This window comes from Pongo pygmaeus, chromosome 6, assembly GCF_028885625.2.
Source record: "Pongo pygmaeus isolate AG05252 chromosome 6, NHGRI_mPonPyg2-v2.0_pri, whole genome shotgun sequence".
Taxonomy (NCBI): domain Eukaryota; kingdom Metazoa; phylum Chordata; class Mammalia; order Primates; family Hominidae; genus Pongo; species Pongo pygmaeus.
This window is the reverse complement of record NC_072379.2, coordinates 90,077,115-90,104,626: the sequence shown is the minus strand read 5'-3', so window position 1 is coordinate 90,104,626 and position 27,512 is coordinate 90,077,115. Positions and strand designations below refer to the sequence as shown.

General features: G+C 37.5%; 1 protein-coding gene across 27 annotated transcripts in view; it reads left to right on the top strand.

The window, feature by feature from the left end:
• ADAM22 (ADAM metallopeptidase domain 22) overlaps positions 1-27,512 on the top strand; it is a 277,808-nt gene that overhangs the window by 38,409 nt on the left and 211,887 nt on the right. The window lies entirely within an intron of this gene.

Here is a 27,512-nt window from a genome sequence, read left to right as displayed (position 1 = left end):
GAAGTATCTTCCTTGAGAACAGCAGGAAAGAGAAGGTTGCATTTTTTGATTAATGATTCAGAGGACTGGCTGCATGATATGTGATGTTAAATAGTACCTGGTATTCATTAGATGCTTTGATGTGGTGGTGGATTTCTGTGAGGTTTCTGGTACTGGGATTATCCTGTGAATACAATATAATTTTAGAAATAGTTGTCTACCTAGAATTTTAGGTTTGGAAGGTGCTTTTGATTTGTTGCTGGATTTGATCTCTTGCATTTGGTCTAAGTGTAGTGTTTAATAAATCTGGTTAGTTACTGTTCACTTTTTTAAAAAAGGGTTTCTATCCTACTTCTGATCATGGGCAAGTGGGCAGAGACCAGAGTTCTGCCAGGCCTGTGCTTCTGAGCTGGGCAGCATTGGGCCATAGTTTTCTGGAAGCATTTCTACAACAGTTCAGGAAGAAAGTCTGAGGCCAGAAATTCAGACAAATAGACCAAGAGTGAGAATTAGAGCCTGAGTTGTCTGCAATGGGGAACCAGCTAGATGGAAGTTAATTTAAAAAGGCATGTAAGAGGCAAGACTTAGGATCATGTTATCTGGATAGGTAGCCATTAGCCACTTGTGGCTGTTTAAATTTAAATTAATTCATTCAAATAAAATTTAAAATTCTGTTCTTCAGTTGCATTAGCCACATTTTAAATGCTCATTAACCCTCTCTGCCTTTACTCCCTCTCTACTTAATACCTAGTCTCCTTCTCTGTTTCATTTTAAAAATAATACTTATCACGATTTAATATATAGATGAATTCTTACGACATTGCCATTTTTATAGGTCAAAAAAGTTTGACTACCATTATTGATGTATGGCCATCTAATATTTGATATTTTGATTATTTATTTGGTCTATAGTCTTTTTCCTACCCCTACAATGTAAGCTCTTTGAGGGCAGCGATTTTCTTTGCTTCACTGATGTATCCTTAACACAGTATAGGGGTTAAACTCCAGGCTGGGAGTCATATTGACTCAGAAACCAGAGGATAGGATTAGCCAGGAGACAGAGGTGAGATGACTAGGAGAGGAAGAGTGAAACAGCAAAAAAGAAGATAAATGTTTGAGACTAGCTTCTGAAAGCTGCATGTAGATACTAGGTGTGATTTGGAAAGTCAGGTTCTGAGGTCTCTATTTTAATAACTCCCTTCCATCCCTCTTTGAAATCATTGTCCCTGTTGGTAATCTGTGTTTTCTGCTTCCTGACATTTGTAATTCCTTGACTTTTAATACTCAAACAAAGAAGGGATATTTATTCATGTCCATTCTGGCCAAACTGCCTCACTTACTTTGGAGACATCCGAGTCCAAAGACTTTCTCTTCCTGAAGGAGACACACATATGGTCATACTTATCAAAGCGTGAAGTTTAGAATACTGGGGTTGAAGCAAAATTTCTTTTGGATATTGGCAGAAACCTCTATTGGACATTTTTCTTTCTATTTCAATGCAAATTTGCAATTACAAGACATATAAAGGATTAAATAAGAGCATAAATGGAGGTAGCCTGGGCTGAGAAACATGCAGTGTGCTCTTTTTTTTTTTTTTTGCCTGGGATCGATATTAAACATAGGTGGCAGGTAGCTGTTATCTTTATACTATAAAAATCATGATGTGATACAAAAATGTTTATCTTATTTTTAATGTAGAATGTTTTTTTTTCGTGGTTTCAGTTTGTGTATTGTCTTAAGTTGGTTAAGGAGCAGGAATGTGAAAAACAGTATGTTCTTTAAACTTTTTTTTTCTTATGAAGCAATTCTGGGGCCGTGGAACATATAGAAAAGTTTTTTAACTGGAGGAAAATTAAATAAGTCTGTGTAGCTAGCTTCCGGTTGCAAAATGGATCCAATAATACATATTTTTTGATTGGAATGGATGGAAAAGTATCATTACATAATGTTTCTTCTTAATGTTCAGTAAATAAAATTATCTATAGGTAGATTATATCTATAAGTAGAGTTTAACCTTTGAGTAGTAACTTCCACAGGAGGCTGATAAAAATATGGAAAGGTTAAAAATGAAAATCGCAGCCAGTTTCTCTTTTGTCAAAATGATCAAGAAAAGGGTGGGGAGCAGTTTTTCTTCATGGGGTCATAGTTGTGAAATTTCACTCTTTAGGACAGATGTATTAACAAAACCAAACATATGGCCTGGTCTGGCCACACTAGTCCTAGGCTGCATTGGACCTTTCCAGAGGTCAGCGATGAGTCTTATACTTTATTGTGAAACATTCCTCAGAAAGAAGAAAGCTCAATAAAGACATGTAACTCTATTACCTGAGCGATTCATTCCAATTTTTTTTTCTTGTACATCTCCTGTTCTTGAAGAAGTGGATAATTAAACTGCTCCAAACAATGCAAGATGTTGAAAAACGTTTCCTTTCAGCAGAATTCTTTGATCCTTTACAACAGAGGACCTGATAAAAACCACACATAGTCCCCCAACAAAGAAGCAAGCACTGTCTGTGGACTGAGGTTGGTTGTTTATGATGTGAAATATATAACAATTACGAAAAATATCTTTTATAGCCTGCTTTTTTTGGAAGGGATTCTGTTGTGCAGCTCTCAGATCTTGGATGATCCAGTGCCTAAGTTTTGAGTGTATTTTACAGATTCTCAGTTTCTTGTCTTCTTATTTCAATAACAACGAAATGGTTTTTCTCACTGTGTGATCCTTATAGCAGTCTTCTTTTCCCCCAGTTTTACAGTAAGTGGTGGGAGGACAACTAGGAACTGAAGCATGACAGATGTCAGCAGATGGGGTTGCCCATGAAGAATGGGAGGTGGTGTGGGGATAGGGGAGAGGGAGAGAGAGAAGCAGAAGCAGGGTTAGACAAGGAACACCCAAATTCTATTCAAAAGAGCACATTCAGTCTTGCCTTGTCTCATTTAGAGAAAGCATTTCCAATTAGTTACCTCTTGCTTGCTTTATACTGTGGCCCTTGAATTTGTAGGGAAAGTAAAAATCACCATGGATAAAAGACAGGATCTGAATTCAATTGGAAATAAAAGTTAGCTCTGGAAGAGTCTCATCATGCTATATTTACAGTGTGGCTGATGATGATAAAAATAAGTGATGAGGATAACATTATAATTAAATGATGATGTTATGTGATAATAATGAATAACAATAGATATCTCACTGTTATTAACAAATCTGTAACTGAATGCCTTGCTGTTCCACTAAATTCGTTATGGTGAATATTTGTTCCCATGTACATTTAATACAAAGTTATTGTATATAAGACAAATCTGTGTTTGGAGTAGTTTGGAACCCTTATGTTCATTTCATATGTATATATATATATATATATATATATATATACACACACACACACACACACACACACGCACACACACCCCATATATAGGAATATACATATACATATAAACATATATACATATAGATATATGTATGCGCACACATACACACACACATACACAAGTTTTCTAAGCCTCTAGTAATGCTAAAAGCTTCTCTAGACCCTGAAGACTTAGACTTGAGAGGAAAGGAAACAAAGACTTTACTCTTAAGGAATTTGCAGCTAGCCAGAGAAACAAACAATGAATATGTTAAATAAGGTAATTTCAGAGAGTGACAGTGCCATTTATAGAGAGTGTCTGGTGTGAGGATGAAAATAGCACATTCGAGAATTGGTTGTCAGGGACAGGCCATCTCTAAGGAGGTGACATTTGAAAGTAAGGGGCCCCCATGCAGAGGGAACAGCAACGGTCTGGGCCCTGAGGCAGGAACAAGCTTAGCATGCTTGAGAGACAGAAATGTGGCTAAGGAGGTTGGAATAGGGATAGCCAAGTTATTAAATGAGGTTGGAAAAGTAGAAGGAACCAAAATACCTAGGGCCTTGTAGGCAACAGAAAGACTTTGGGTGAAAGTCTAAACAGAGGTTATTGATTTTTCCCCACACCATTTGTTGCATTATTCACTCCTTCCCCTACTGGCTTATGAACATTTATTCATCAGATTCAGTTATTACATATATATATATAATTTTTTTTTTGAGACGGAGTTTTGCTCTTGTTGCCCAGGCTGGAGTGCAGTGGTGCAATCTTGGCTCACCACAATCTCTGCCTCCTGGGTTCAAGTGATTCTCCTGCCTGAGCCTCCCGAGTAGCTGGAATTACAGTGCACCACCACGCCCGGCTAATTTTGTATTTTTAGTAGAGATGGGGTTTCTCTACTAAAACCCCATCTGACCTCAGGTGATCCACCTGCCTCGGCCTCCCAAAGTGCTGGGATTACAGGTGTGAGCCACCATGCCTGGCCCAGTTATTACATATTTTAATGTTTTTTGAAAACAATCTCTTCCGAAGATCTTTTCGTTGATTTTAGGGCTTAGTACCATCATACTGTTTATTGTAGCTTTATAATGTGTTTTAATAGCTAGTATGGAAATAAGTTCCATTATTAGTTTTCTTTTACAAAATTTTCTTAGATATTTTTGCCTCTTTTAAAATAGAAATTCAGAATAATTTTGTCATTCTTCCTTTGGAATTTATTGTACTGTCACTAAACTTATATTTTAATTTGGAAAAAATAGACATTTTTACAGTGCTGAGTCTTCCCATCCAACATCACAGTGTATTTTTTTTTTTTGCATATGTAATCTTTTTTTATTCACTAAATAGCATATTTCAGATAGGAATTATTACTTTCTTGAAAGCTTGGTAAAGCTTTGTAAAACATTTTTGTGACAGGATCTTTTGCAAATGAAAGAATGCTTATTACTACTGATTCAATTTCTTTATGGTCATTAGTTGACTTAATTTTTCAATATATTTTCAAGTTGATGTGGATCATTTCTATAATTTTTATATTTCTAGAATATCCTTTTCATCTAAGTTTTCAAATTATCTATTAATCTTTATTTTAGTTTTTATTTATTTAATCTTCATTTTTTTTTTCTTTTATTATTATTATTATTATTATTATTATTATTATACTTTAGGTTTTATGGTACATGTGCACAATGTGCAGGTAAGTTACATATGTATACATGTGCCATGCTGGTGCGCTGCACCCACCAACCCGTCATCTAGCATTAGGTATATCTCCCAATGCTATCCCTCCCCCCTCCCCCCACCCCACAACAGTCCCCAGAGTGTGATGTTCCCCTTCCTGTGTCCATGTGTTCTCATTGTTCAATTCCCACCTATGAGTGAGAATATGCGGTGTTTGGTTTTTTGTTCTTGCGATAGTTTACTGAGAATGATGATTTCCAATTTCATCCATGTCCCTACAAAGGACGTGATCTCATCATTTTTTATGGCTGCATAGTATTCCATGGTGTATATGTGCCACATTTTCTTAATCCAGTCTATCATTGTTGGACATTTGGGTTGGTTCCAAGTCTTTGCTATTGTGAATAATGCGGCAATAAACATACGTGTGCATGTGTCTTTATAGCAGCATGATTTATAGTCCTTTGGGTATATACCCAGTAATGGAATGGCTGGGTCGAATGGAATTTCTACTTCTAGATCCCTGAGGAATCGCCACACTGACTTCCACAAGGGTTGAACTAGTTTACAGTCCCACCAACAGTGTAAAAGTGTTCCTATTTCTCCACATCCTCTCCAGCACCTGTTGTTTCCTGACTTTTTAATGATTGCCATTCTAACTGGTGTGAGATGGTATCTCATTGTGGTTTTGATTTGCATTTCTCTGATGGCCAGTGACGGTGAGCATTTTTTCATGTGTTTTTTGGCTGCATAAATGTCTTCTTTTGAGAAGTGTCTGTTCATGTCCTTCGCCCACTTTTTGATGGGGTTGTTTGTTTTTTTCTTGTAAATTTGTTGGAGTTCATTGTAGATTCTGGATATTAGCCCTTTGTCAGATGAGTAGGTTGCGAAAATTTTCTCCCATTTTGTAGGTTGCCTGTTCACTCTGATGGTAGTTTCTTTTGCTGTGCAGAAGCTCTTGAGTTTAATTAGATCCCATTTGTCAATTTTGGCTTTTGTTGCCATTGCTTTTGGTGTTTTAGACATGAAGTCCTTGCCCATGCCTATGTCCTGAATGGTAATGCCTAGGTTTTCTTCTAAGGTTTTTATGGTTTTAGGTCTAACATTTAAGTCTTTAATCCATCTTGAATTGATTTTTGTATAAGGTGTAAGGAAGGGATCCAGTTTCAGCTTTCTACATATGGCTAGCCAGTTTTCCCAGCACCATTTATTAAATAGGGAATCCTTTCCCCATTTCTTGTTTTTGTCAGGTTTGTCAAAGATCAGATACTTGTAGATATGTGGCATTATTTCTGACGGCTCTGTTCTGTTCCATTGATCTATATCTCTGTTTTGGTACCAGTACCATGCTGTTTTGGTTACTGTAGCCTTGTAGTATAGTTTGAAGTCAGGTAGTGTGATGCCTCCAGCTTTGTTCTTTTGGCTTAGGATTGACTTGGCGATGCGGGCTCTTTTTTGGTTCCATATGAACTTTAAAGTAGTTTTTTCCAATTCTGTGAAGAAAGTCATTGGTAGCTTGATGGGGATGGCATTGAATCTGTAAATTACCTTGGGAAGGATGGACATTTTCATGATATTGATTCTTCCTACCCATGAGCATGGAATGTTCTTCCATTTGTTTGTATCCTCTTTTATTTCCTTGAGCAGTGGTTTGTAGTTCTGCTCAACTACGTGGAAACTGAACAACCTGCTCCTGAATGACTACTGGGTACATAACGAAATGAAGGCAGAAATAAAGATGTTCTTTGAAACCAACGAGAACCAAGACACAACATACCAGAATCTCTGGGATGCATTCAAAGCAGTGTGTAGAGGGAAATTTATAGCACTAAATGCCCACAAGAGAAAGCAGGAAAGATCCAAAATTGACACCCTAACATCACAATTAAAAGAACTAGAAAAGCAAGAGCAAACACATTCAAAAGCTAGCAGAAGGCAAGAAATAACTAAAATCAGAGCAGAACTGAAGGAAATAGAGACACAAAAAACCCTTCAAAAAATAAATGAATCCAGGAGCTGGTTTTTTGAAAGGATCAACAAAATTGATAGACCGCTAGCAAGATTAATAAAGAAAAAAAGAGAGAAGAATCAAATAGATGCAATAAAAAATGATAAAGGGGATATCACCACCGATCCCACAGAAATACAAACTACCATCAGAGAATATTACAAACACCTCTATGCAAATAAACTAGAAAATCTAGAAGAAATGGATAAATTCCTCGACACATACACCCTCCCAAGACTAAACCAGGAAGAAGTTGAATCTCTGAATAGACCAATAACAGGAGCTGAAATTGTGGCAATAATCAATAGCTTACCAACCAAAAAAAGTCCAGGTCCAGATGGATTCACAGCCGAATTCTACCAGAGGTACAAGGAGGAGCTGGTACCATTCCTTCTGAAACTATTCCAATCAATAGAAAAAGAGGGAATCCTCCCTAACTCATTTTATGAGGCCAGCATCATCCTGATACCAAAGCCTGGCAGAGACACAACAAAAAAAGAGAATTTTAGACCAATATCCTTGATGAACATTGATGCAAAAATCCTCAATAAAATACTGGCAAACCGAATCCAGCAGCACATCAAAAAGCTTATCCACCATGATCAAGTGGGCTTCATCCCTGGGATGCAAGGCTGGTTCAATATACGCAAATCAATAAATGTAATCCAGCATATAAACAGAACGAAAGACAAAAACCACATGTTTATCTCAATAGATGCAGAAAAGGCCTTTGACAAAATTCAACAACCCTTCATGCTAAAAACTCTCAATAAATTAGGAATTGATGGGACGTATCTCAAAATAATAAGAGCTATTTATGACAAACCCACAGCCAATATCATACTGAATGGGCAAAAACTGGAAGCATTCCCTTTGAAAACTGGCACAAGACAGGGATGCCCTCTCTCACCACTTCTATTCAACATAGTGTTGGAAGTTCTGGCCAGGGCAATTAGGCAGGAGAAGGAAATCAAGGGTATTCAATTAGGAAAAGAGGAAGTCAAATTGTCCCTGTTTGCAGATGACATGATAGTATATCTAGAAAACCCCATTGTCTCAGCCCAAAATCTCCTTAAGCTGATAAGCAACTTCAGCAAAGTCTCAGGATACAAAATCAATGTGCAAAAATCACAAGCATTCTTATACATCAATAACAGACAAACAGAGAGCCAAATCATGAGTGAACTCCCATTCACAATTGCTTCAAAGAGAATAAAATACCTAGGAATCCAACTTACAAGGGATGTGAAAGACCACAGTGTATTTTTTAAAATGTTAAGCATTCTCTTATATGTCAGTAAAATTCAGTATTTTTGTTTTTATAGGCCCTGAACATATCATGTAGAGTATTTTCCTAGGAATTGTATTTGTTTTTGTTGCTACTGTGGATGTAATATTTTTCCATCATATTTTATAATTATTTGTTAGTGTTATACAGGAAAGACACTGATTTGTGTTGCACCTTATTGAACTTTCTTATTTTTGCTAATGGCTTTTTATTGTTTCTCTTAGGTTTGAATGTAACATTCTAGTTTGACAATAGCATGAACGGCAAATAATTAGAGTTTTTCTTTTCAAAATGTTACTTATTACTATTTCCTACCTTAATCCTTTTTCTAAAAGTTTCTGAACTGTATAATTTGGTGATAATAGCATTTTTATCTTGTTTTTTTGGTAATAAAAATAACTAATGTTCATTGTTAAGTAAGTAGAGTGTTGATTATTGATTTGTGAGAGCTAGTCTTTATTGTGTTAAAGCAATATCGTTTATCTTATATTTTAAGGAATAGGTATTAGATTTTATTGAATGTTTTTCTAGTCAGTTAAACCTTCCAGGACTAGTCAGCTTTCCCATTGGTGACACCAACCCTCCACAACAAGGCCTGTAGATAGGTTTGGATTTTCTTATTTGATCTGTTATTATGATTTATTATATTAATGTTTCCCATTATTAAAAATTATTCTCGATGCTGATAATAAACTTGACTTTGTCATGTTGGATAATTCATTGTTTTGTCCCATATGTTGCTGGCTTCTCTGGTTGTGACTATAAAGTAGAATTACAATTCCTATTTTTTATCTTAATTATTATGACACAAGCCCCTGCCGACATTCTTGGTGTAAATTAACTCTATCCCCAAGTGTTTCCTTTAACTATTTCTGAGATTAGTCTCTAGCATTTAATCTTATAATTACATTCCTGCCACTGATAGATTCCCCTGCAGTGACCTGCAGACAGCTGCTCTGCCGGGCAGTTTCCCTTTACTAGTGATGCCCGCTAACACCTGCCAGAGTAGTTTCTTGAAGAACCCACAAGCCCAAACCTATCTATAGGCCTTGTTGTGGAGGGTTGGTGTCACCAGTGGGAAAGCTGACTAGTCCTGGAAGCTTTTTAAGAGAGAAATCTTTGATAAATAATTTTTTGATGACTATTAATGTATTCAGGTTTTCTACTTGTTTTTGAGCCCAACTTTGAGAAATTATAGTTTTGCAAGGGATTGTCCACACCATGGGGTATTTTACCTTTATCCATATTTATCTATGTGTGCTTCTCAGAAAATAATTTCTAAAATTTCCCCTGTTCCTATTCTTAAATCCTCTTTCTGATTCCTATTTTTATTTGTGGTTATCATATCAAATATATAAACTTTTAGGGACTTTTTTTTGAGACAGGTTCCAGTCTGGAGTGCAATGGCGTGATCTCGGCTTACTACAGCCTCAACCCCCTGGGCTCAAGCAATCCTCCCATCTCAGCCTCATGAGTAGCTGGGACTACAGGTCTGCACCAACATGCCCGGCTGATTTTTGTATTTTTAGTGGAAACAGGGTTTCACCATGTTGCACAGGCTGGTCTCGAACTCAAGTGATCGCCTGCCTCAGTCTCCCAAAATGTTGAGATTACAGACATGAGCTACCACACCTAGCGTAGGAACGTATTTATTGCATACAGTGAAATACTTTTTATTTTTTTAAGGAATTTTATTGGCTGGGTGCGGTGGCTCATGCGTGTAATCCCAGCACTTTGGGAGGCTGAGGCGGGCGGATCATGAGGTCAGGAGATTGAGACCATCCTGGCTAACATGGTGAAACCCCGTCTCTACTAAAAATACAAAAAATTAGCCAGGCGTGGTGGCGGGCGGCTGTAGTCCCAGCTACTCAGGAGGCTGAGGCAAGAGAATGGCGTGAACCCAGGAGGCAGAGCTTGCAGTGAGCCGAGATCGCACCACTGCACTCCAGCCTGGGCGACAGAGTGAGAATCCATCTCAAAAAAAAAAAAGAATTTATTTTATATTTCATAAAAGTCACCCATTTCAAGTATACAATTCAGTGATTTTCAGTACCTTTACTGAATGGTGCAGCAATCACCAAAATTCAATTTTTAAATGCTTTTCATTTTTCAACAAGATTGTTTATTGCCATTTACATGTAAACCTCATTCCTGGTCCCAGCCCAACGCAATCACTACTCTACTTTATGTCTTTATGAATTTGTGTTTTCTGGACATTTCTTATAAAGGGAATCATACACTATGTATTCTTGTATGTGGCTTCTTGGCATGTTTTTGAAGTTCATCTATGCTTTATGTGTCAGTTCATTCCTTTTATTACTAAATATTATTTCATTGTATTGATATATCACATTATGACTATCCATTCACCTGATGGTGGACATTTGGGTTTTTTCTAGTGTTTGGCTATTATGAATAACGTTGCTATGAACAATCTGTCTGTGAAGTCTTTGCGTGCCTATATGTTTTCATTTATCTTGGATAGATACCTAGAAGTGGAATGGTTGGATCATATGGTAGTTTTATGCTTTGAGAAATGCTAAGCTATTTTCCAAAGTGGGCTTTTGATTTTTTTAAATGGTGCTATAACAGCTGTTTTTCTATAAATTCTATTTTGCAGGAGGGATGATGTCAAGTATAAATAGTTACTAAGGCTTCAGGTTTTCAGTTTCATGTCTCCTGCAAGTTTGGAAAGAGTTCCATACTTCTCGTGGCTACGATCTTATGTTTTTGATTTATAATAAAACTCTACCTTTGAAATCTACGTTGAACTTTTGAAACTTTTTAAGGGTTGGGATTCTACTATTGGTAGAATACCTTAAGGAACTTCGTATAGACCTTACATTTCATGTTCTTTAGCTGAAGCATAATTCACTTTTTCTTGTTTGTTCTAAGTTGAGAAGTGGTGAAGTTGTGACTCCCAAAGCTAGACTTTTGGAAGGCTAGTTATAACTTCTTCTCACAAAGTCCCTTGTGCTCAGCCCAGGCTGGCCTTGTTGTTAGTGGGGCAGCTTTTGGCTGCAAAGTCCAGAGCAAAGGGGAACTGTATTGGAAGGTGCTGGAAGATCTGTGGATGTGTCTGGCAGAGAGCTAGAGAATGATCCAAGGAAGAGACCAGTACTAAAGCTAAGACCTAGGAAATTGTTTCTGAAGGGGTATTTGGAAGGAATCCTAGAGGCAACAGGACCCCAGGGACTGGAGACTTACAGGATTCAAAAGGCCAAACTCATGGGTGAGGAGGATACTGTGCTAGGCTTGAGTTAGCCCTATTATAAGGATGGATCTGAGCTGACTAGAGTAGAGTCAGGCTCCTATAACACCTTCATGTTACTGGTTTATTTAAGCTTTCTGCTTTCTTGTTTGTCTTTAAAAAGTACAGCCTTAGTACAGACACATTATCTTTCATATGATTGTTTAATATGACTTCTAGATATTTTTAGTATTACCTGTTTTTTTAATAGGGGAATCTGGAGATTTTAGCATACTTATGAGCCAATTATTTAAATTGTAAATAAAATAATTGCAGAATTATTTAATATAACTTAGACAATTTGTGTTTTTTAGTTTTTCAAGGAAAATACCATATACATACTATTTTTATATTTGAAATGATTGCTGTATATTTTTGTGCAACAGATTTATCAGGCAAGTGAAAAATGTAATTTGCTAGATATAGTCAACACTTTCAGTGTGCAACAATGAAATCTTTAATGTAATTAAATGTTTTTGCATAAATCCCTAGAAGTTCTTTTGATATTTTTACAGTGATTAGGAGATGTGTTAAAGATTAAATCATCAGAGCTCACTGCTATTTTTCTCCCAGGTGTCAAATTACTATTATTATTTTAATGATTTCTTTTGAGACAGTCTCACTCTGTTGGCCAGGCTGGAGTGCAGGGGCATGATCTCAGCACACTGCAACCTCAGTCTCCCAGGCTCAAGCAATTCTCCTGCCTCAGTCTCCCAAGTAGCTGGGATTACAGGTGTGTGCCACCATGCCTGGCTAATTTTTGTATTTTTAGTAGAGACAGAATTTCACCATTTTGGCCAGGCTGGTCTCGAACTCCTGACCTCAGGTAATCTGCCCGCCTCTGCCTCCCAAAGTGCTGGGATTACAGGCGTGAGCCACTGCGCCTGGCCCCAGGTGTCAAATTATTGAACTTTGTTAAATTATCTAGCAGTGATAGTGGTACAGCCCAACCACAGGGAACTTTGCCAGGTTTGACACATTGGGTTCCCAGACATATTTAATGTAATTTGTTTATGATATGGCTGTTAAACTATTGGATGAACAAAATCTTTGCAAGTTGAAAGATTCCATTTGAATAATTGGAAACTTGTTCTCTAATAGTTATATTTGTTTTATAGTAAGGACTATGTTTTAGAGTGAGGTATAAGGTGCATGCTTACTCCTGGTGATGCCATCTGCACAGAGCTGGCTTGTTACTTTGTCTCTGAAATATTTATCTCAGTATGTCTGTATATCAATCTGTTACTTCACACTCTGAATATATGTATATTTTCTTGTGTTTCACCTGTTGGAATATCTTCTTAGCCAATGAGTGTGTGGCAGATTGTACTGTATACCCTTGTCCTGTGAGTGTTAACTATAACCATTCTCAGACAGGGACTGTAGCTACCTTATTCTCAGTTGACTCCTTTATTATTTTGTCTATAATAAAATTAAACAGTTTTGACCTATAATGGTGCAGAAGTGATAATACTAGATATACTGCAAAGAAACAAAGAAAGATTAACAGTGGCTATTTAAATGAAAATTTTAGAGAAGCGGAAGGCTCTTCTTGGAAACTGGTAGAGTATAGAAATTTAGCTTGAACTTCCTTTGAGGAAATGGTCCGGAAAGCACTGGATAAGAATCTACAAGCAGCAAGGCATAGCATCATGGTTTGATGTTACGAAGGATGTCATACACATTATTGCAGAATGGCATCTTGGTCACTGTTATATCAATGGTACCTGGGAGGAACTATAGCTAGGTACTAATATAACACTATGGGATTTTGCCAGAGAAAGGCACTGTGATGCACCTCTGTGAGGACTATGCTATAACAACCACATGTGAGTTTCATTCATTTAGCACACCCCTTTGCCAGAGCACATACTTGGCCCTCAGGGATAAAAAATCAGAAATTTGTCTTGTAGTAGGATATATATTAAGTTAGTGTTTTATGGGAAGGTATTTCCATATTAATTGTATATTTTAAAGCAAGTCATACTTGCATATTTTATTTTAAGAAAATCTTATGACTTAACTGACTTACTGATAATTATTTCTTCTTAACTTCAGTTTTATCCAATTCAAAATTATTGGAGAGATGGGGCCTGTAGAAGCTTTAAGATTATTTTTTGTGCTGCCTTTGCCCTTTTTACTTTCTCTGGTTCTCAGGGGTTCTGGTGTGCTATTTAGCAATGATAGAAGTAGCGAGTAGGCCTCTTAAATTCACAAACACACATATCCGTAACTCTCTCTAGTAGACATGGTAAAATAACTCTGTTACAGGCAACTTCCCTTTAGTCTTAGTCTGGAGAAGTAGCTTTTTCACTGTATTCTTTTAAAAGAGAAATTGTAGTCGCAGGAAGAAAAATGGAAGATTTTCCCTAAAAAATTGGTTTATTGTGCTTTCTCTGTTAATGTCCCCAGGCAAGAATTAGCAAATGAATAATCAATTCTACTCTTTGTGTATGCTTTGTTTCCAGAGTCAAAAGTTAAAATAGTCAAGCTTTATGCCTTAATCAGAGATGTTTCCACATGAAAGTTTAGGTTTGATTTTTTGAAGGTGAAATATAACATACAGGATATTTGAATGACCTTATGCCATCATGCTATCATTTATGAATGGGTTCTTTAATTAAAACATTATTTCTTAGATATAAACAAGCTATGGTAAGTTTCCAGGTACATAGAATAGAAACAGATGGAAAGTTTAAAGAGTTGATTTTTATCCTGACTCATTTTTGTCAAGTGATTATTTTTATTCATATTTAGTATTTTTTAGGTATTTAAATTTTTCAGGCTATGTTATTGTATATTATTTATTTATTTATTTAGAGATGGAGTCTTGCTATGTTGCTCAGGCTGGAATGCAGTGGCTATTCACAGGCATGATTATAGCGCACTACAGCCTTGAACTCTTGTGCTCAAGTGATTCTCCCCTGTATAGTATTCATACTCATGCTATAGCCTGGTTAGTAGAAAAATAATTATATTTGTTTTTCTTTGCTACTATTATTAACACTGTTGTCAGAAATATGTAGTTTAAAAAGTGAATTCTTGACTGGGCATGGTGGCTCACGCCTATAATCCCAGCACTTTGGGAGGCCGAGGCGGGCAGATCGCTTGAGGCCAGGAGTTCAAGACCAGCCTGGCCAACATGGTGAAACCTCGTCTCTGCTAAAATCACAAAAATTTTCCAGTGGTGGTGGCACACCCCCGTAATACCAGCTACTTGAGAGGTTGAGGCAGGAGAATCGCTTGAACCTGGGAACCGGAGTTTGCAGTGAGCAGAGATCACACCACTGCACTTCATCCAGCCTGGGTGACAGAGTGAGACCCAAAGAAAAAAAAAAAGAATTCTTTATATTCCAATTCAATGTATTATTGCTGATTGTTACTTGAGTAACTTGAAGCTTCAAAGTATCAGAAGAGAATTTGTTTCATACTACTTGCTCATTTATTGATTTATTTACTCATTTATTCATTCATTCACTCATCTATCCATCCATCAAGTGTATATAGAGTACTTACCACATGCTGGACACTGACAGGTTTTGGGGTGATAGATACAAAAAGATAAAGACCCTATCCTCAAGGACATGACAATGTGGTCTGAGTAGAAAAGCAAACAGTGATGGGACAGTGTGTAAAGGAGCATAAAAGAGGTATGGCCAGTGGCACTGGGAGTGCAACGGAGCTTTATTGAACAGAAGTATACTATCTGCTGGAGATAATTATAGATCATTTTTCTACAGACACTAACCTTTGCTCATTTTATGTTTTTACATTGTAACTGATGAAAAATAATTTATTTTAAATACTTTTAAAATATTGATGTCTAACATACATGCCAAATAAGTAACATACATGAACATTTTTAAATAATTATTAAGAGAACCAGAATAATTATTAAGATAACTCTACCCAGGTAGAGAACATTACCAGTATCCCACAGTCCTCCAGTGTACACTTTCCCTCCCCACTATTGGAAACAATCACCCTGACTTCTGTGATAATCAGTTCAGTGATTTTTCATTATAGTTTTATCATCCCTAAACAAAAGGTACATTTATTTCTCCCCTTTTCTTCTTTTTTTTGAGACAGAGTCTTGCTCTGTAGCCCAGGCTGGAGGGCAGTGGTGCCATCTCAGCTCACTGCAACCTCCGCCTCCCAGGTTCAATTGATTCTCATGCCTCAGTCTCCCGAGTAGCTGGGATTACAGGTGCCTGCCACCACATCCAACTAATTTTTTTGTATTTTTAGTAGAGATGGAGTTTTGCCATGTTGGTCAGGCTGGTCTCCAAATCCTGACCTCAAGTGATCCACCTGCCTTGGCCTCCCAAAGTGCTGGGATTACAGACGTGAGCCACCGCGCCCAGCCTTTCTCCCTCTTTTAAAATTATTGAATGTAGAATGGACTTGTGGATTTTTATTTATGTGATATTCACACTCAATTTCAATCATTTTTCTTTGTGATATTCAAATTTTTCTAAAGTTGGTTTATAGAAGCCCTTTTGATTTCTATGTTTTTTTTGACATGACCCTATTAATCTTTAAGTGCTTCTTTGTATTCTGGGACAGGAAGAGAGCCTTTTGCTTTCTGGGACAATCAGATTGACTTTTTATTATATCTTAGAATTGATTTCTAGTTTTTTATGGTGACTAGTTTATAGACTAATCTTTGTCTTCATTTCCCTATTTCAGTTGTTTATTATCATCTTATTATATTAAAAAATGCCAAAGACTGACAGCTATCACTAGTCTTATTTTTAATCAAGTATTGAACCAACACACAAATCAGTGACAGGCATTTCAATTCTTTGACTATTGGGAGGATTGCTTTGCACATATTAATTAAATTGAGTGAAATGTAAGATCTCAGAAGTAGCTATTTTTAGAATGCCATGGTAGTTAACCATAGTGAGTTTGAGGTGATAATCAGAATTTTAAAGAAACATTAGAATTCTAAAGGGGTAAGTTCTTACTCTTCCCAAGATTGAAACACTCTTAAAACTCACTAGTGAAATACTTAATATGTTTTTCTCTCACAACTGAAAGACATTTGATCAGAGATAAATGAACCTTAATCAGATTCAGCTCAGATCAGAGAAATCATCTCTGTGTTCAAGCCACTCTTGACCATGTAGTGGAAACAAATATTTATCTGGTGATCTATAATGCAAGATGGTATCCACCCAGGGAAAGAATGAACAATCTTGCCTGGTTAAAGGGCTTCTGATAAAGCTTCATAGAAAAATTGGTGTTTTTTGTGGGTTTCAAAGCTGTGTAAGATTTTGCTACAGCAGGGTTATCTAAAGCAGAGGAAAGAGATGGAACAAGGATATAGTGATATGAAAGTGCCCCCAGAGAATTACATGAAGTTCAGGGGGCTGGGGAGGGCTGGGAGACTAAGATGCTTTGTTTGGTTGGGGCCTAGGGAAGGTGTTGATGACTCCACTGACAAAGGGGGACTTCATTTCGTTGGTAATGGAGGACTGTCAAGGTTTTTAAATGAATGTTAAGGTTAGTACGTTTTTCATAAAGATAACTTTGATAGCAGTATGGAAGTTTAATTATGAAAATAGACACTTGATATGTTTTGAAATATTGAATAAGAAGCTTACTTTGATTAGTAGTTTTGATTATCAAAATAATTCCTGATTTCCATAGGTAGTATTTGTTTTTAGGTCTACTGTAAGTGGAGATTTTGCTTATTCATATTATTGCTTACTTATTCATAAATTGTTTTTCTATAGCACATTTTGATAATGCTTTGGACTGAAAGTAACAAAAAAGTCTGACACAAGTATCTTAAAAGGAGATTCATGATCTCGTATAACTGTAAATCCAAAGGTTGTGTAACCCCAAGTGTGACTCCAGCCATGCTGCTTTGTCATTCTTGGGTCCAGAAAAGACAAAAAGACCACCTCTTCCTCTGACTCATTGTAGGGAAACAGGGAACCTTTTCACCAAAACTTCAGAGGTCTCGTTGGCTAGAACTGGGTCAAAACTCCTCTTAAACCTTGGTAAAGTAAAAGGTACCTCTGTGATTAGTTGATACTAGTCAGGATCACCCCAGAACTGGGGTGAGTTCACCTTTCCCTATGTCATATAGGAGAAGAGAGGATTACTGACCAAACAAGGGATCTATTGGCTAGTGGCATATGGGGTGGATATTGGAGAGATAGCCAGAGGGTCTGCCAAAGAGAATTTTGGTAAAGGTAACCTTGAGGAATAAATAGACTTGAGTGCTATTGTGATACTGCTGCTGAGTTCATTCCACAGCCTTGCTGAAAAGAGAACCCTCTATCTACTAAATGTATACCCCTTTACACTTGATCCAACAGGTGCTCCCTTTGTCAAAAATAATGAGGCATGTAACAGTAAAACCTGGGAATTTTTATCGAATTTTATTCATTGGTAATCTTTTTACACCTTATTATTCAACCCCAATGAGATCTGTAATAAATTGCTTTAAATTTTTTTCATTTTAGTAACTTATGCTGTAAATAGAAGAATAATTCAATTAGAAGTATTGAATGTCAGATTGCACAATAATAGCCCTGGGCACACTGTGAAATTCAGTTCTTTAGCTGACTTACTCTGGACACCACCTGAACCTATAGCTTCCTTCTGTCAGAAATTCAGTATGCCTCAGGCCATTCTAAAGGTCCTTCCAGCACCTTACCTGTCATGTGCATTCTCTTCTTCCCTCTGCTGTGCAGTGTGGTCACCCTGATATCTTGGTTCTGTTGATTACCTCTTCTCTGATAAATCAATCCATGAAGATAAATTGGCTGGTTCTGTCCCCCTTCTCAGTCCACGTATGTGACTTTTTAGAGATGTTCTTGCCTCTTTGGGGTAACTCAAAGGATTGACTCCAGCAGGTGGCATTTTAGGACAGGGCAGGATTTTGAGCACTGTGATATCTCTTAAACTTCACTGTTGAAAAAGCAATATATACACAGAACTAGCCCTACTCAAAGAGTTATTTGAGCCCATGAATCCATATTTACACTAGACTCCTCAGAGAGATTCCACACATTCAAGCAACAATCATTTAGAGAAAAAACAAAATCGGCTTATTAATAAATAATAAAATTTTTTATAATCAATAATAATAATCATGAAAGTGTCTGAATTTTCTAATATAAAGAATACACTAAAAATCCATCTTTTTACAAAAATTTTATCATGGCTTTGTGTTAATTGAAGTCTCTTTCACATTGTGAAAATAGTTACTGTCATTCTTCTTTTTTTTTTTTTTTTTGAGACCAAGTCTCGCTCTGTCGCCCAGGCTGGAGTGCAGTGGCATGATCTCGGCTCACTGCAAGCTCCGCCTCCTGGTTCATGCCATTCTCCTGCCTCAGCCTCCCGAGTAGCTGGGACTACAGGCGCCCGCCACCACGCCCATCTAATTTTTTATATTTTTTAGTAGAGACGGGGTTTCACCATGTTAGCCAGGATGGTTTCGATCTCCTGACCTCGTGATCCTCCCGCTTCGGCCTCCCAAAGTGCTGGGATTACAGGCATGAGCCACTGCGCCCGGCCTAGTTACTGTCATTCTTTAGCCAAACTTTGACTATGGAGATCTGATAGCCTTGTTGTCACTTGAGTAACCTTTTTCCCTATTACTTCCTCCCTTTCTGGATCTAATTTTGATGTGGGTCTAATTCATATCTCTTCTTTTTAAAGTGTTCTTTTTTTTTCTGATCCCACCCTGATTCCTCCTGTAGCTTATAGCTTCGATTATAACAGACAACAAAGCTTAATAGAGGTCACAGAAACTTCCAGTTCTCACTTTGCTGTGTACCTTGCACTTAAAGTGTGTAATCACAGAAACTGCCTAGTTAAAGTTTATCACGCAAGTAGGTCTTCTTCAATGTCCATGTGGTGAAATGGCTTTGAAACAGCTTTCTAGCATTGTATTTTTTAAGACCTTTGAGTTAACTGGTAACACATAGCTATGGATATGAATGCTAAAGGATTTAGAGAAATAACAGATGTTAATCTATCCTTTCCTCTGCAAAAATGATATTGGGAATCTCAGTGCCTGGATGGAGTGGCGTAGAAGTTTCTCTCATGAGCACCGTTGATTGCTACTGGGCAGTGTCTAGAAGGATTTTCCTTTTGATATCCTTTTCCAAAGCTAACACAGGCCGTAAATTAGCCTGCAAACCCAAGGACATCTTACCTTTTGTGACAGGTTATCCCAGCCATGCAAAGTTAGTTTCCACTGTGTCTTCCTCATTTAACTGTTTTCCTAGCCCAGTGGTTTCAACCCTGGCTACACATTGTAATAACCTGGGGAATTTTAAAAACTACCAATACCTGGGTCCCTTCCTACTCCCATAGACCAAATGGTGCAGTGGTTTTCCAGAGTGGTCCCTGGGACCAGCGGCATCATTGTGGGAAACTTGTTAGAAATGCACATTCAAGGTTCTCACCCAGACCTACTGAATCAGAATCGCTGATGGATGAGACCTAACAAACTGTGCTTTTAGAAGCTTTCTGGGTTATTTGGTTCAAGTTTGAGAACCACTGATCTAGTGTTTTTCTGCATGACATTCATCTGCCATAGTTTTTTCTCGCTATCTTGATGTAGTCCAAACCTCAACGCTGCACCGATATGTCACTCATTCCCTTACAGATATCTGAATAGGAATGTTTTTAAATTTCAATAATTAAAAACTGTTCTCACTCATATTCTAATAAAGATAGTATCTTCTGGGTAAATCCCATTGAAAACCATGACCAGATGTTTGTTCTAAACATGTTTGGCCATTATGAATTACATCAAAGAAGATTCCTACTGAGCCCTCTGTAACTTTCTGTGACCTGAGATATTGCACTCTTGATCTGGAAATTTGTTAATTAGCTACTCAGTCAGTCACTGTAGGTTTATTTTGCAGTAATAGGGACACAGCCATGGCACCAGGTTATTGGGATTTTAGGTCCAGTAGGAGGCACAACTTTCTAGAAGTTTGTAATCATGGGGGCAGGAAAGGCAGCTCAACAGGAAACCTCCGGCAGCAGATTGTGCTGGTTAATGTACTGTGTACTTTGTGATGTCTTAGCTCAGGATGCCATAACAAAAATACCATAAGGACTGGGTAGCTTAAAAACAGAAATGTATTCCTTACGGATCCAAAGGCTGAGGAGTCCAAGATCAAGGCTGATTCTGTCTTATTGAGGGCCTTCTTCCTAGTTTGCAGATAGCTACCTTCTTGCTGTACCCTCGGATGACAGAGAGAAAAATAGTTTTGCATGTCTCTTCTTATAAGAGCATGAATTCCAATCTACTCTTATGACCTAATCACCTCCCAAAGTCCCCAGCTCCTCATATAATCACATTGGAGGTTAGGATTTCCACATCTGAATTTGAGGGGGAGACAAGCATTCAGTTCATAACACTGAAGGAATATTACTGGGACATGCAGCCTGCCAAAGTGATCAGTGCAAGAGTTCATATAGAAAAAGGTTTACCCCATAAATTCTGGGATCACGATACCTTGTATTTGTTGTGCCAATTATAGATATTTGTTAGATGGTATCTATCAACATGAGAGGCAGTGTTACCAAATTGGTTCGCAGCACAGGCTTTGTAGCCAGGCTCCTGGCTCTATACTGTTTACTAACTGTGTGATCTTGGGCAAGTCAGTTAACTGCTCATTGCCTAGACTTATCCACTAGTAAAATAGGAGCGGCAACAGTGCCTGTTTTATTGGGTAGTTGGCAGGTTTAATGAGTTAATGCATACGAAACACCCAAAACAGTGCTTGGCATGTGGAGGTGCTCAGTAAGTGTTTAGTTATTATTAGCTAACAGAGGCCCTTTCCTTTAAAGGGTTGCCATGAGGTCAGCTGTCTTGAAGGAACTGTTTAACTCTGAAAACTTTAGGACTAAAAGGGAGATAGGCAGTGAGATTACTATTGGAGTTTGTTTGTTAAAAGCATATCTAATAAGGTTTTACTAAAAGTTTCAAAGCCGTATTCATGTTTATTAACTTGGTAAACCTACTGACCATATTTAAAAAACAGAAATAAATAGTTCTGAATCTCTTCAGTGCAATTTTAAAACCCCCAAAGCTCTGAAAGCAGTAACATTTTGTAAACTTGGAGCGCCTTATTTGGCAATAAAAGCCTCACTTAATACGCATGAATTAGTTTTGTATTGCTGCTGTTAACTTCAGCTGCTTAAACCAATACACATTTATTATCTCATAGTTTCCATGGGTCAGAAGTCTGGGTACAGTGAAGCTCAGGTGGATTCTCTGCATAGAGTCTCACAGGCCTAAGTCATCTGGTCTACGCTTCTTTGTAGAGGCTCTGGAGAAGAATCTACTTCCAAGCCTTTTTAGGTTGTTGGCACAATTCAGTTCCTTGAGATTATAGCTGAGGCTCCCACTCCCTTTCTGGCTGTTGGCCCTGGATTGTTGCAGGGGCTGCTTGCATTCCCTGGGTGGTGATCCCCTTCCTCCACTTTCAAAGGCAACAGTGGTCAGTCAGGTCCTTCACAGGCTTTGAATCTCTCAAACCTCCCATTTTGCCTCATCTCTCTTCTGCTATCTTATTCCACCATATCTTTCCCACCAACTCTTCTGCCTTCCTTTTCTGCTTCTAAGGGCTTGTATTAGTCAGGGACAGGACTAATAGGATAGATGTATATAAGAAAGAGAGTTTATTAAGGAGTATTGACTCACAAAATCATAAGGTGAAGTCCCATAGTAGGCCATCTGGAAGCTGAGGAGCAAGGAAGCCAGTGCCAGTCCCAAAACCTCAAAAGTAGGGAAGCTGACAGTGCAGCCTTCAGTCTATGGCTGAAGGCCTAAGAGCCCCTGGCAAACCACTGGTGTATGTCCAAGGGTCCAAAAGCCGAAGAACTTGGAGTCTGATGTTTGAAGGCAGGAAGCATCCAGCACAGGAGGAAGATGGAGGCCGGAAGACTTAGCCAGTCTAGTCCTTTCAGGTTCCACTGCCTGCTTTTATCCTAGGCACACTTGCAGCTGATTAGATGGTGCCCACCCAGATTGAGGGTGGGTCTGCCTCTCCCAGTCCACTGACTCAAATGTTACTATCCTTTGGCAACACCCTTACAGACACACCCAGGAACAATACTTTGCATCCTTCAATCCAATCAAGTTGACACTCAATATTAACCATCACAGGGCTCATAGGATTACATTAGACCCCTTCAGACAATGCAGGAGAATATCCTTATTTATTTATTTATTTATTTATTTATTTATTTGAGACAGAGTCTTGCTCTGTTGCTCAAGGTAGAGTGCAGTGGAACAATCTCAGCTCACTGCAACCTCCGCCTCCCGGGTGCAGGTGATTCTCCTGCCTCAGCCTCCCGAGTAGCTGCGACTACAGGCGCATGCCGCCGTGCCTGGCTAATTTTTGTATTTTTAGTAGAGGCCGGGTTTCACTATGTTGGCCAGGCTGGTCTTGAACTCTTGACCTCGTAATCTGCCCACCTTGGCCTCCCAAAGTGCTGGGATTACAGGTGTGAGCCACCGCAGCCTGCCGAGAGTCTCCCTATTTTAAAGTCAGCTGGTTAGTACCCCCGATTCCATCTGCAAAGTCTCTTCGTGCAGCACTCAAATTAGTGTTTGATTGAATAGGGAATGGGAATCTTGGGGGACATCTTGAGAATTCTGCCTACCGTAATACATTAGACTATTTATAGTCTTTACTTATCCCACTTAGCATGAACATCATTTGGTACAGAAATATTAATATGTTTGATTAAACGTTATTATCCTTCATTCTGCTGGGAGCATTATGTAATATATAATGTGTGCATATCATTACCTTTCTAAAATTAAACAATTTCTCAACTCCAAAACACATCTGGCCCCAGGGGTTGTTGAAGAGATTGTGGACACATTATAAAAAGTTACTGGTGAAAGATATTTTTGAAAGCATTTATATTTATATTTTAAAATACTGTGAAGTGGTACATGTGTAGCACCCACTACTTGAGAGAAAGGATGTTAATGTGCTCTCCAGATTTAAATTTAGAGAACTAAGAGGGATATGGGAGACAGACTCATTATTTTAAAGATTCAGAGAAAGGTATCAGTATTACAGATAAGAAGGGAAAAAGATAGAAGATAACATTTATGAAACAGTATACTATTCACCTTATACACAATCACACAACGTAGCTGTGTGTGGGGTGTATGTGTCATTTAATCCTTATGATCTATGTGGGGTGTTATTTTCCCCATTTTACATGTGCTGGAATCAAGAATCAGGGAGACTAATTTGCCAAGGGTCACATGGCTAGTTAGCATGTGGAACTGGAATTTGAACTTTGTTCTCACTTTAAAAATCTGCTTTCTCTATTCATTGAAGAATGGTGGCAGATCTGGGATTTAAACTCTAATCTTCTGGGTCACCCAAAAAACACCCAGATAGTTGTTTTTAATACATAATTACAGATTTACAAGTACCTTTTGAAATATTTACAACATTTTAAAACTTAGAGGGGAAACTTATGATGCTTGTTCTGTTATCAGAATTGATTTGGATTTATGATATCAGTTATACGGGAGTAAAATTTTCCATTATTTCAGGATCTTTTAAAAAATTATTTAAACCTTAAGATTAGATTCTCAATTGAATATTTTATCATTGGATAAATTCTTTATTAAAAATTATTTGCCAACTTGGTGCAGTGGCACATACTTGTAGTTCTAGCTATTTGGGAGGCTGAGGTGGAAGGATACTTGAGACCAGGAGCTCCAGGCTGTAGTGTTCCATAATTGCACCTGTGAATTAGACATTGTGCTCCAGCCTGGGCAATATAGTGAGAGCACATCTCTAAAAAAAAAAAATTATTTGCCATAAAATTCCATCTCTCAAAATGACAGAGTTTACCAATATGACATTCATTATTAAATGCTGGAAATAATATATTTTCCAATAGTGGAATATGTCTACATTCAGTGTTAAGTAATCTCTCATTATTCTTTAGATATCTAGTTTGTTATTCCTTCTATATAAAATATTCTCTTTTGAAAAATAAACAGCTCCCCTGCTGTTTTATGTTTAAACTCCTCCTTGCTGTTTTGGTCTCTGTTTTCTCCATGTAGTAAAGTGTTGACAGCAACAGTACAGAGAGATAAAAATATACATCAATTAGAGCAGCAAATCACAGTATAGAAGCTAAGTATTTTAGTTATGGCATGAGAAACACAGCTGTAATAAGTGTCTCAATAGGAATTTCTTTTGAATTGTTGCTAAAATTGTATTTCCTTTTTTTTTATTTTATGATTGTCCTAGTGGATTAAAAAAACTGGAATAGGCATGCATATTCAGGATTGTGCATCATTTTGAAAAATAAATATGAAGTAAAGACTAGTTATTTTACTAATGTCTTCATTCTGTTTCTTTATTCTGTTTTTATAGCCACAAAGACATATTCTAGTTTTGCATTATTTATTATAATAAATTTTTTAAAATCTTGGTTTTTCAGGACCAACTTTATGGTTCAACAAAATAAATTACAGCTTATATAACATTAATTCCTTAACAAAAATAACATTACAAATGAAGTTCTGAGATGGATACCAGTACTGATGATGAGAATATGAATATTTTTCCATTTAGACTGAAGCTTAGGAAAATTCGTATTTTTTTCAGCAGGAATGAATACAATTTTATTAACTTATATGCTAGGAAGTAAAGAAGTGGAATGACTAAGAGGAGAGAACTAGGCTTTGTTTTCACCTTGGCCTTGAGGAAGGTTTCTGTCCATTTCTTTTGTTTGCTGTTTATGGTTTGCTTTTGTTTTATAGACAAATTCCAGCTCAGGCACTGTGATTGCATTATCATGCAATTGTTTCTATCTTTTGGGGCTAAGAAGAATTGAGATTGGTTAGATTTTATGTGATATCCTCCCAAAAAGTGACTTCATACTCTGGTACATCTATCTTTCAGACAAAAGGTATAGAAACACATGCAGGAAAATAGTATACAGGTTAAATATTTCTTATCCAAAATGCTTGGGGACAGAAGTGTTTGGATTTTAAATTTTTTCAGGTTTTGGAAGATTTGCATATATATAATGAGATATCTTGGAAATGGCACCCAATTCTAAACAAGAAATTCATTTATATGTACCTTACAAACATAACCTGAAGGTAATTTTATACAATCATTTTGATAGTTTTGTGCATGGAACAAAGTTTGTGTTAAGCACTTTCTTGTGGAATTTTACACTTGTAGTATCATGTTGGCACTCAAAAAGTTTTGAATTTTGGATTTTAGGGTTAGGAATGCTCAATCTGCATAAGCTTTTGGCCAAGACAGTATGAAAAGCAGTAGAAACTCAAAAGCTAATATTGAGGAATAAGTAATTATCTCTTATTTAGAGATCTGGTATATCATTGTCTCTTGAGAATGGGATCAAGTCTCCCTAATTTTATAGGCCTGTGTTTATATCTGGGGAGTGTGCTTATTCCAAAATGAGAGGATGGCATTTTGAGGTTTAAGGTCAGAATTGATGTGTGGCCCACTGTGTGCTGCCACTTAATAACTTTGTTTTTAGGGTAGTGATTATTTCCTCCTTGGCATGGTGGCCTAATAATGCCTATAATTCTCCTGTTACTAGCGGGTGAGAACTAGCAAGGTGAGACAAGCAGGAGCAAGCATACTGGAAGTTTCTATAATATGTTTATAGAAAAGTAAAACTTATGATTGAGTAGGGATATAAAAGACCCAGGCTGGAGTTGCAGCTCTGTAACTTACTATTACATAACCTTGGCAATGCTGTGTCATCTCTCTGGAGGTCAGGGTTTTTTTTTTTACTTTAAAATGGCAAATGTTCTTGTTCTGCTTGACCTGGCAGAGTTGTTGCAAAAGCCTAATGTTATCAACTTTGCCAAGTAGTCAGATATGATGCGTATCATTTGGGAATCTTTCAGTTGCAAATAACAAAAATTTAACTCAAATTTGCAAAAGAAAAAGGAATTTATTGACTTCAAACGGAAATCCAGCATAGTTCTGGTTTTCGGTCTCTAGGACTCTGTTGCTCTCTATCTTTAGTTTCTAGCTCAATGTGTCTGGGTAGGATACTTCAAGCATCATTTCAGTAGGGAGGACTGCCTGCCTCTGTCCTAGTGTATCACTGAGTCTCACTGTCTGGAACCAGCTTTGAGTGAATCACAGGCCCATTCCTGTGGCATCCTAACCAGGAAATATGGCATGGCCCTTGGCTGAGACCGGGGTGCACGCACGCTGGGAGCTGGGTGTGGAATCCATCCCTCCCAAACTGTGTGAGCTGAATGTGAGGGAGAGGTGATTTCCCCTTTACCAGCATCAGGGAATACGATGCCACAAGAACAGCTGATCCCTAAACAAGATACTGTTATTTCTTTCTCTGTGACGAAAATGTTTAATGGCTTAAAAGGAAAGTGAATAAATAATAGTTGGTGGGCATTCATAAAAGTAAAGAAAGAATTATATTTCAAAGGGAGATTATATTTAATAAGCCAGAGAGGAAAAAGACCAGAAGTTTAATGAGGACAGATCAGTACAAGGATCTGGGTGAAGAAGAACCTTTTCCTTTATGCACCTTGGAGGAGAATCATCATAGTGATACTAACCTCCACTGAATTGGGTGACCATTTTATGAGACTGTTTTCACTTCCTCCTTGATCCTGACCCAAGACATAATTCATTTTTAAGAAGGCTGGCCTCAGTCCACAGGAATGGGATTAGGAAAACTTCATCCTTAGATGAAGTAAGAGGATGTAATTTGTGAAGTGTTGGAACCTTAGTAAAAACTAGCAATTCTTTGTCAGAAATGTATATGTTATTGTCAAAAAAGTAGCTACACAAATTGTGAAATGAATTCTGTTTTTCAGTGACTAACTGGGATCAGAATAAAAAGAGTTGTAGCAGGTAAAATTATGAAAACGCTAATAAAATTTTATCTGGGAAAGGCAGACAGCTGCAGGAGGC